At 39.5% G+C, this 10,000-nt stretch overlaps 1 protein-coding gene and 1 long non-coding RNA gene across 7 annotated transcripts in view; one reads left to right on the plus strand and one right to left on the minus strand.

Moving 5' to 3' along the window:
* The window catches only part of LOC133539091 (spectrin beta chain, non-erythrocytic 1-like), an 86,415-nt gene that overhangs the window by 27,060 nt on the left and 49,355 nt on the right, over positions 1–10,000 (plus strand). The gene's annotated exons all lie outside the window — the stretch shown is intronic.
* The window catches only part of LOC133539092 (uncharacterized), a 9,377-nt gene continuing 1,291 nt past the window's right edge, over positions 1,915–10,000 (minus strand). Inside the window, exons 3-7 of the long non-coding RNA XR_009803178.1 lie at positions 7,145–7,220; positions 6,151–6,228; positions 5,540–5,617; positions 4,930–5,007; positions 1,915–2,356 (exon numbers count right to left, since the gene is read on the minus strand). This is a non-coding gene — a long non-coding RNA (uncharacterized LOC133539092). The remainder of the gene's footprint in view (positions 2,357–4,929; positions 5,008–5,539; positions 5,618–6,150; positions 6,229–7,144; positions 7,221–10,000) is intronic.

Here is a 10,000-nt window from a genome sequence, read left to right on the forward strand (position 1 = left end):
ACACACACACACACACACACACACACACACACACACACACACACACACACACACACACACACACACACACACACACACACACACACACACAGACAGTGTGTGACATGTGTTTCAGACCACACACACACGCAGCGTGTGACAGTGTGTGACGTGTGTTTCAGCCCACACCCACTAAGGGCAGGATGAAGATCCACTGCTTGGAGAACGTGCACACACACACACACACACACACACACACACACACACACAGTGTGTGACGTGTGTTTCAGCCCACACCCACTAAGGGCAGGATGAAGATCCACTGCTTGGAGAAAGTGTACACACACACACACACACACCCACTCACACACACACACACACACACACACACACACACACACACACAGCGTGTGACAGTGTGTGACGTGTGTTTCAGCCCACACCCACTAAGGGCAGGATGAAGATCCACTGCTTGGAGAACGTGCACACACACACACACACACACACACACACACACACACACACACACACACACACAGTGTGTGACGTGTGTTTCAGCCCACACCCACTAAGGGCAGGATGAAGATCCACTGCTTGGAGAAAGTGTACACACACACACACACACACCCACACGCACACACACGCACACACACACACACACACACACAGACAGTGTGTGACATGTGTTTCAGACCACACACACACGCAGCGTGTGACAGTGTGTGACGTGTGTTTCAGCCCACACCCACTAAGGGCAGGATGAAGATCCACTGCTTGGAGAAAGTGTACACACACACACACACACACACACACACACACACACACACACACACACACACACACACACACACACACACACAGACAGTGTGTGACATGTGTTTCAGACCACACACACACGCAGCGTGTGACAGTGTGTGACGTGTGTTTCAGCCCACACCCACTAAGGGCAGGATGAAGATCCACTGCTTGGAGAAAGTGTACACACACACACACACACACACACACACACACACACACACACACACACACACACACACACAGACAGTGTGTGACATGTGTTTCAGACCACACACACACACAGTGTGTGACGTGTGTTTCAGCCCACACCCACTAAGGGCAGGATGAAGATCCACTGCTTGGAGAAAGTGTACACACACACACACACACACCCACTCACACACACACACACACACACACACACACACACACACACACACACACACACACACACACACACACACACAGCACACACACACACATACGTGTTTGGGTGACATATGAGGACTTATGACAAAAACGTGACATATGGGGACATGCCTTTCCAATGGTCCTACAGGCCTGGGACTCAGACGGTTAGTGAACCAGAATTTTAGAAACACAGTGGTCTATTGAGATTTTTGCAACTCTTTTGTTTTTTTCTGAACCTGATTTTTATGGTACATATGAGGACTTGTCAGGTTTAGGTGACAAATGAAGACCAGAGTGTTTAAGATTTCAAGTTTATGTGACATATGACGACCATGACGTCACAGAGTGTTTAAGATTTCAAGTTTATGTGACATATGATGACCATGACGTCACAGAGTGTTTAAGATTTCAAGTTTAGGTGACATATGATGACCATGACGTCACAGAGTGTTTAAGATTTCAAGTTTGTGAAATATGACAACCATGACATCACAGAGTGTTAAAGATTTCAGGTTCATGTGACATATGAGGCTAATGACATCAGAGACTTAACAAAACCACCTGAGTTGGTTTAGTTGATGTGTTGTCATTTTAAAAAAAAATCCCAATCCCATGCTACTGTAATCTAAAACCAAGAAGAGTTTAAAAGAAACATGGGTAAACATGTAATTGTCAACTAAGTGTAACTGAATTGTTTTTGTGGATTTTGTCGCTAAGAATTATCTGGAATAAATACAAAACGCTTGCTGTTTATTTTGCTTTTTTAATTGCTGGTAACATACTCAAACTACCACAGAAGATGTGGGAAAACATTTTTTTTCCCTTTTTTTAATATAATTCTGTTATGGATGTAGTACTTGATGGCAAGCCAATCTCTGTCCTGTAGAGCTACTAGTTCTTTATGGAGGCAGGCTTCACAATCTTTTTTACCTGGTACTTTGTTGCCAGTTACAAAATGCAACATGTGTCATTCAACTGCTTCCACTTCTTCCCCTTTGCAGTTGTCATAAAGGAGACAAAATACAATTTCTTACTGAAGGAATAAGGACTATAATACAGTGAAAAGGTGCAAAACGTAATATAATATTCTAGTAAATGATGTAGATTATTTATTTACCCCGCTTTGGAGTGGACCAAGTGGAAGAAGCTTGAGACATACCCACTTCCAGCGATTTGTCCTGCTTTCAATCTGAAAGGAAGAATTAGAAAACTGTAAAAGTAAACATTTAACATATTGTGCTTTGTGAAGCAGCGGAGTATGTGTTGTCCGTCTATTTATCAATAATGCAGACGAGGAGTGTTGGCTGAGTTCTTAACGTTTGCTTTCAGAGCGTGCATATCACAACATACAAGATGCCGTCATGGCGACACAACCTATACCGGGCTACCGCGCATGCTCGTCACTCCTGTTGCATGCTGGGTAGGGTAGTTCTTTTTTCCCCTGGCTCATAACATCACAATATAGTACCATGTATATGCGTTCAGTTTATCAAAGCACCAAGCAAACAGATATGGTCATAATTATTTTAAGTGCACTACGCAGAATAAACACAACATTATTAATATTGCTAGTAAGGATAATTTGATCCAAAATTCCCTAAAACAGCCCACTACCTATAATATAAGTTTTTTAAACATAAGATCCCTGATAAAAAAAAATGTTTCTGCTGTTACCTCAGAAATTGCTGTGTTCAGAAGTTATGATTGTGGCTCAGAGATTTGTATGTAGATTATATTTATTTTCCATAACAAACAGGATAACTTAAATAACTGGCAGTGGCAATAAGCTTAAATGTTTGTATTTACATTTTTGGAGTTGATTTTCATAAAATTTGCTATTTAACTGCTACTGTTTAACAAGGACTGATTTAAATTGTGTTTGCACGACAAATGTTTAGGCGCTTTTGTTCATGTGGGAGAATATTCCAATAAAGGTGCACTACACACTACTTTTGAATTCATTATTGGGCTTTGCGTATACAATGCAGTTAATCGCGATTAATCAGAGAAATAGTGCGATTAACTTCGATTAAAAATTTTAATCATTGCCCAGCCCTAATATATATACAAACCCCGTTTCCATAAAAGTTGGGAAATTGTGTTAGATGTAAATATAAACTGAATACAATGATTTGCAAATCCTTTTCAACCCATATTCAATTGAAAGCATTACAAAGACAACATATTTGATGTTCAAACTCAAACTTTTTTTTTTTTGCAAATAATAATTAACTTTGAATTTCATGGCTGCAACACGTGCCAAAGTAGTTGAGAAAGGGCATGTTCACCACTGTGTTACATCACATTTTCTTTTAACAACACTCAATAAACGTTTGGGAACTGAGGAAACTAATTGTTGAAGCTTTGAAAGTAGAATTCTTTACCATTCTTGCTTGATGTACAGCTTAAGTTGTCGTGTTTTACGCTTCATAATGCGCTACACATTTTCGATGGGAGACATGTCTGGACTGCAGGCGGGCCAGGAAAGTACTCGCACTCTTTTACTACGAAGACACGCTGTTGTAACACGTGGCTTGGCATTGTTTTGCTGAAATAAGCAGGGGCGTCCATGATAATGTTGCTTGGATGACAACATATGTTGCTCCAAAACCTGTATGGACCATTCAGCATTAATGGTGCCTTCTCAGATGTGTAAGTTACCCATGCTTTGGGCACTAATACACCCCCATACCATCACACATGCTGGCTTTTGAACTTTGCGCCGGATGGTTATTTTCCTCTTTGTTCCGGAGAACACCACGTCCACAATTTCCATATATAATTTGAAATGTGGACTCGTCAGACCACAGAACACTTTTCCACTTTGCATCAGTCCATCTTAGATGAGCTCGGGCCCAGCGAAGCCCGCGGCGTTCCTCTGTCTTGTTGATAAATGGCATTTGCTTTGCATAGTAGAGTTTTAACTTGCATTTACAGATGTAGCGACCAACTGTAGTAACTGACAGTGGTTTTCTGAATTATTTCTGAGCCCATGTGGTGATATCTTTTACACACTGATGTCGGTTTTTAATGCAGTACATCGCTTACGTGCAGTGATTTCTCCAGATTCTCTGAACCTTTTGATAATTTTACGGACCGTAGATGGTAAAATCCCTAAATTCTTTGCAAAAAAAATGTTTAGCAGTTTTAACATCAAATATGTTGTCTTTGTAGCATATTCAACAGAATTGGGGTTGAAAATTCTTTGCAAATCATTGTATCCTGTTTATATGTACATCTAACACAATTTCCCAACTCATATGGAAACGGGGTTTGAATGTATTTATATATACATAGCCTATTATTTGCGCACTATTTACAAGTTATGTACCAAAAACACGACCACCGAAAAAATACTTTGATCAATGAAAACAGCGCTGCAGAAACCGGCTGTAAACAAGAGGCACTGCATTTTCTGAATTGAAACACTCATTTTAAAGCTTTGACATTAACATTTTAACACACACTAATCTGGTTCAGAAAATATGAGGACCTTATATGAAACACACCTAGGTCTTTCTTGGTTCAAACAATATGAGGACATGACGAGTGCTCACATGTAGAATTTATGTTGTTGACTTGTAACATCTCCTGTTTTGCTAAACATGAGTTCCAAACTCCCTACTGACTAACATGGATGTACCCTTACGAAAATGTTGTCATATAAACTGATCTGTGAGAGATTAAAATTAATAAATGTCTTTCAAAATATAGGTTGGGTCAAATTTAGAGCAGATATAGTAAAAATAGACATGTAATAACCTGTTGGAGGGATGAAGTCGGTTTATGGCTGTCATCTGAATCTAGAGAATGTTGAGATAGAACCTCAACAGTTGGTTTCTGCAACAAAAAACAAAAATATAATGTCATAACTAATTAATTATAACATTCTCACCACTTTTTGTTGATAAAAATCTGAGCATACAATGCCAGATAAAGGGTAAAGATTATTACAGAGTTTCAGCTCTTAGACAATTTGTTAAGAATGTAACACACACAAAAATCTGGTTCAGAAAATATGAGGACATGAATTGAGACACTCATTTTAAAGCTTTGACATTAACATTGTAACACACATTTTCAGGTTCAGAAAATATGAGGACCTTATATGAAACACACCTAAGTCTTTCTTGCTTCAAACAATATAAGGACATGACGAGTGCTCACATGTAGAATTTATGTTGTTGACTTGTAACATCTCCTGTTTTGCTAAACATGAGTTCTAAACTTTCTACTGACTAACATGGATGTACCCTTGCGAAAAAGTTGTCATATAAACTGATCTGTGAGAGATTAAAATAAATAAATGTCTTTCAAAATATAGGTTGGGTCAAATTTAGAGCAGATATAGTAAAAATAGACATGTAATAACCTGTTGGAGGGATGAAGTCAGTTAATGGCTCACATCTGAATCTGGAGAATGTTGAGATGGAACCTCAACAGTTGGTTTCTGCAACAAAACACAAAAATATAATGTCAGAACTAATTAATTATAACATTATCAGCACTTTTTGTTGATAAAACTCTGAGCATACAATGCCAGATAAATAGTAAAGATTATTACAGAGTTTCAGCTCTTAGACAATTAACTAAGAATATAAAACACACTAAAATCTGGTTCAGAAAATATGAGGACCTGAATTGAAACACACATTTTAAAGCTTGGACATTAACATTGTAACACACACTAATCTGGTTTAGAAAATATGAGGACCTTATATGAAACACACCTAAGTCTTTCTTGGTTCAAACAATATAAGGACATGACGAGGGGTCACATGTAGAATGTATGTTGTTGACTTGTAACATCTCCTGTTTTGCTAAACATGAGTTCCAAACTCCTTACTGACTAACATGGATGTACCCTTACGAAAATGTTGTCATATAAACTGATCTGTGAGAGATTAAAATTAATAAATGTCTTTCAAAATATAGGTTGGGTCACATTTAGAGCAGATATAGTAAAAATAGACTTGTAATAACCTGTTGGAGGGATGAAGTCGGTTTATCGCTCACATCTGAATCTGGAGAATGTTGAGATAGAACCCCAACAGTTGGTGTCTGCAACAAAACACAAAAATATAATGTCAGAACTAATTAATTATAACATTAACAACCACTTTTGGTTGATAATATTCTGATCATATAATTCTACATAAACAGTAAAGATTATTATAGCGTTTTAGCTCTTAGACTATTATTTAAGAATGTAACATTCACTAAAATGTGGTTCAGAAAATATGAGGACCTGGATTGAAACACTCATTTTAAAGCTTTGAATTAAACATTGTAACACACACTAATGTGGTTCAGAAAAATATGAGGACCTTATATGAAACACACTGAAGTCTTTTTTAGTTCAAACAATATGAGTACATGACAAGTGATCACATATAGAATTCATGTTGCTGACCTGTAACATCTCCTGTTTTGCTAAACATGAGTTGTAAATTCCACAGACTAACATGGATGTACGCTTAAAAAATGTTGTCATATAAACTGATCTGTGAGAGGTTAAAAGGATTAAATGTCTTTTGAAGTATAGGTTGTGTCAAGTTTTTAGCAGATATAGGGCAATACGGTGGGTCAGGGGTTAGTGCATGTGCGTCACAAATCGAAGGTCCTGAGTAGTCCTGAGTTAAATCCTGGGCTCGTGATCTTTCTGTGTGGAGTTTGCATGTTCTCCCCGTGACTGCGTGGGTTCCCTCCGGGTACTCCGGCTTCATCTTACCTCCAAAGACATGCACCTGGGGATAGGTTGATTGGCAACACTTAATTGGCCCTAGTGTGTGAATGTGAGTGTAAATGTTGTCTATTTGTGTTGGCCGTGTAATGAGGTGGCGACTTGTCCAGGGTGCACTCCGCCTTCCGCCCGAATGCAGCTCAGATAGGCTCAAGCACACCCCGCCAACCCAAAAAAGGGACAGGTAGTAGAAAATGGATGGATGGATGGATAGTAAAATAGTCAAGAAATAACCTGTTGGAGGGATGAAGTCGGTTTATCGCTCACATGAATCTGGAGAATGTTGAGATAGAACATCAACAGTTGGTGTCTGCAACAAAACACATAAAAATAATGTTAGAACTTATTAATTATAACATTATCAGCACTTTTTGTTGTTAACATTATGAGCATATAATGCCAGATAAATAGTAAAGATATTTATAGAGGGTTTCTGTCTCTTGTCCCGCTCATGTCTTGAGATGAACTTCCCTCGGTACTTGACCACAAAAGAACTTTTTTAAATTGATGCAAGAGCAAATACACCATATCCTGATAAAACAGTTTATCAATTAACAATGTTTGGAGAATCTATTTTAAAAAAGGAATAATTATAGTCGTTACCTGACTAAAAATTCAATTACAAACAGAATTACTCTTTCATAAATGTAAATAATTATTAAATTAAGTACAAACCCCGTTTCCATATGAGTTGGGAAATTGTGTTAGATGTAAATATAAACAGAATACAATGATTTGCAAATCTTTTTCAAGCCATATTCAGTTGAATATGCTACAAAGACAACATATTTGATGTTCAAACTGATAAACATTTTTTTGGTGCAAATAATCATTATCTTTAGAATTTGATGCCAGCAACACGCAACAAACAAGTTGGGAAAGGTGGCAATAAATACTGATAAAGTTAAGAAACGCTCATCAAACACTTATTTGGGACATCCCACAGGTGTGAAGGCTAATTTGGAACAGGTGGGTGCCATGATTGGGTATAAAAACAGCTTCCCAAAAAATGCTCAGTCTTTCACAGGAAAGGATGGGGCGAGGTACACCCCTTTGTCCACAGCTGCGTGAGCAAATAGTCAAACAGTTTAAGAAAAACGTTTCTCAAAGTGCAATTGCAAGAAATTTAGGGATTTCAACATCTACGCTCCATGATATCATCAAAAGGTTCAGAGAATCCGGAGAAATCACTCCACGTAAGCGGCATGTCTGGAAACTAACATTGAATAACCGTGACCTTCCATCCCTCAGACGGCACTGTATCAAAAACCGACATCAATCTCTAAAGGATATCACCACATGAGTTCAGGAACACTTCAGAAAACCACTGTCACTAAATACAGTTTGTTGCTATATCTGTAAGTGCAAGTTAAAGCTCTACTATGCAAAGCGAAAGCCAATTATCAACATCCAGAAACGCCGCCGGCTTCTCTGGGCCCGAGATCATCTAAGATGGGCTGTTGCAAAGTGGAAAGGCGTTCTGTGGTCTAACGAGCCCACATTTCAAATTATTTTTGGAAATATTGGACACCGTTTCATCCGGACCAAAGGGGAAGCGAACCATCCAGACTGCTATCGACGCAAAGTTCAAAAGCCAGCATCTGTGATGGTATGGGGGTGCATTAGTGCCCAAGGCATGGGTAACTTACACATCTGTAAGTTACCCATCTGTTTGGAACAACATTTGCTGCCATTTAAGTGCCGACTTTTTCATGTACGCCCCTACTTATTTCAGCAAGACAATGCCAAGCCACATTCAGCACGTGTTCAGCTTCATAAAAAAAGAGTGCAGGTACTTTCCTGGCCGGCCTGCAGTCCTATCAAAAATGTGTGGTGCATTATGAAGCGTAAAATACGACAGAGGAGACCCCGGACTGTTGAACAACTGAAGCTCTACATAAAACAAGAATGGGAAAGAATTCCACCTTCCAAGCTTCAACAATTAGTTTCCTCAGTTCCCAAACGGTTATTGAGTGTTGTTGAAAGAAAAGGTGATGTAACACAGTGGTGAACATGCCCTTTCCCAACTACTTTGGCACGTATTGCAGCCATGAAATTCTAAGTTAATTATTATTTGTAAAAAAAAATTATTCCGTTTGGATTTACATCTAACACAATTTCCCAACTCATATGGAAACGGGGTTTGTAATTAATGTGTTACTTGAAAAAGAAAAGTTTTAAATATCTAGCATATGCAGTTGAGAGACATTTCATGAGAGCAGAGTGTGTGTGTGTCTTTAAAAAGCTGTGCCTTTTGCCAAGTGACGTGAGACTTCAGCGCCCAGACATAGCAGAATAGTTCAGCTGTATTTTTTAGCTTAGCAGTGGCAGTTAAGATAGTTCTGTTGAATGTTTTTGTTCGCGTGTGGATGAGGCCTCTTTCTATTTGATATCGTGTTCATAATTACTTCCGGGGGTTGCTTTCATTAGTAAAAAGATATTACCTGCACTAACCCTTTTGTGCTTCTAACGCTGTCTTGTTGACATACAATCACATCAAAAGTAGCATGCCAGATTACATAAAACGCATCGTAACAGCGTTGTAGCGTACATAAAAGTTATTAGATTACTCGTTACCGGTAAAAGTAACAGCATTAGTAACATCGTTTTCATATTATACCATCCATCCATCCATCCATCATCTTCCGCTTTTCCGAGGTGGGGTCGCGGTGGCAGCAGCTTAAGCAGGGAAGCCCAGACTTCCCTCTCCCCAGCCACTTCGTCTAGCTCTTCCCGGGGGATCCCGAGGCGTTCCCAGGCCAGCCGGGAGACATAATCTTCCCAACGTGTCCTGGGTCTTCCCCGTGGCCTCCTAACAGTTGGACGTTCCCTAAACACCTCCCTAGGGAGGCGTTCGGGTGGCATCCTGACCAGATGCCCGAACCACCACATCTGGCTCCTCTCCATGTGGAGGAGCAGCAGCTTTATTTTGAGTTCCTCCCGGATGGCAGAGCTTCTCACCCTATCTCTAAGGCAGAGACCCGCCACCCGGCGGAGGAAACTCATTTGGGCCACTTGTACCCGTGTTCTTATCCTTTCGGTCATGACCCAAAGCTCATGACCATAGGTGAGGATGGGAACGTAGATCGA

Source organism: Nerophis ophidion, linkage group LG20 (genome assembly GCF_033978795.1).
Source record: "Nerophis ophidion isolate RoL-2023_Sa linkage group LG20, RoL_Noph_v1.0, whole genome shotgun sequence".
Taxonomy (NCBI): Eukaryota; Metazoa; Chordata; class Actinopteri; order Syngnathiformes; family Syngnathidae; genus Nerophis; species Nerophis ophidion.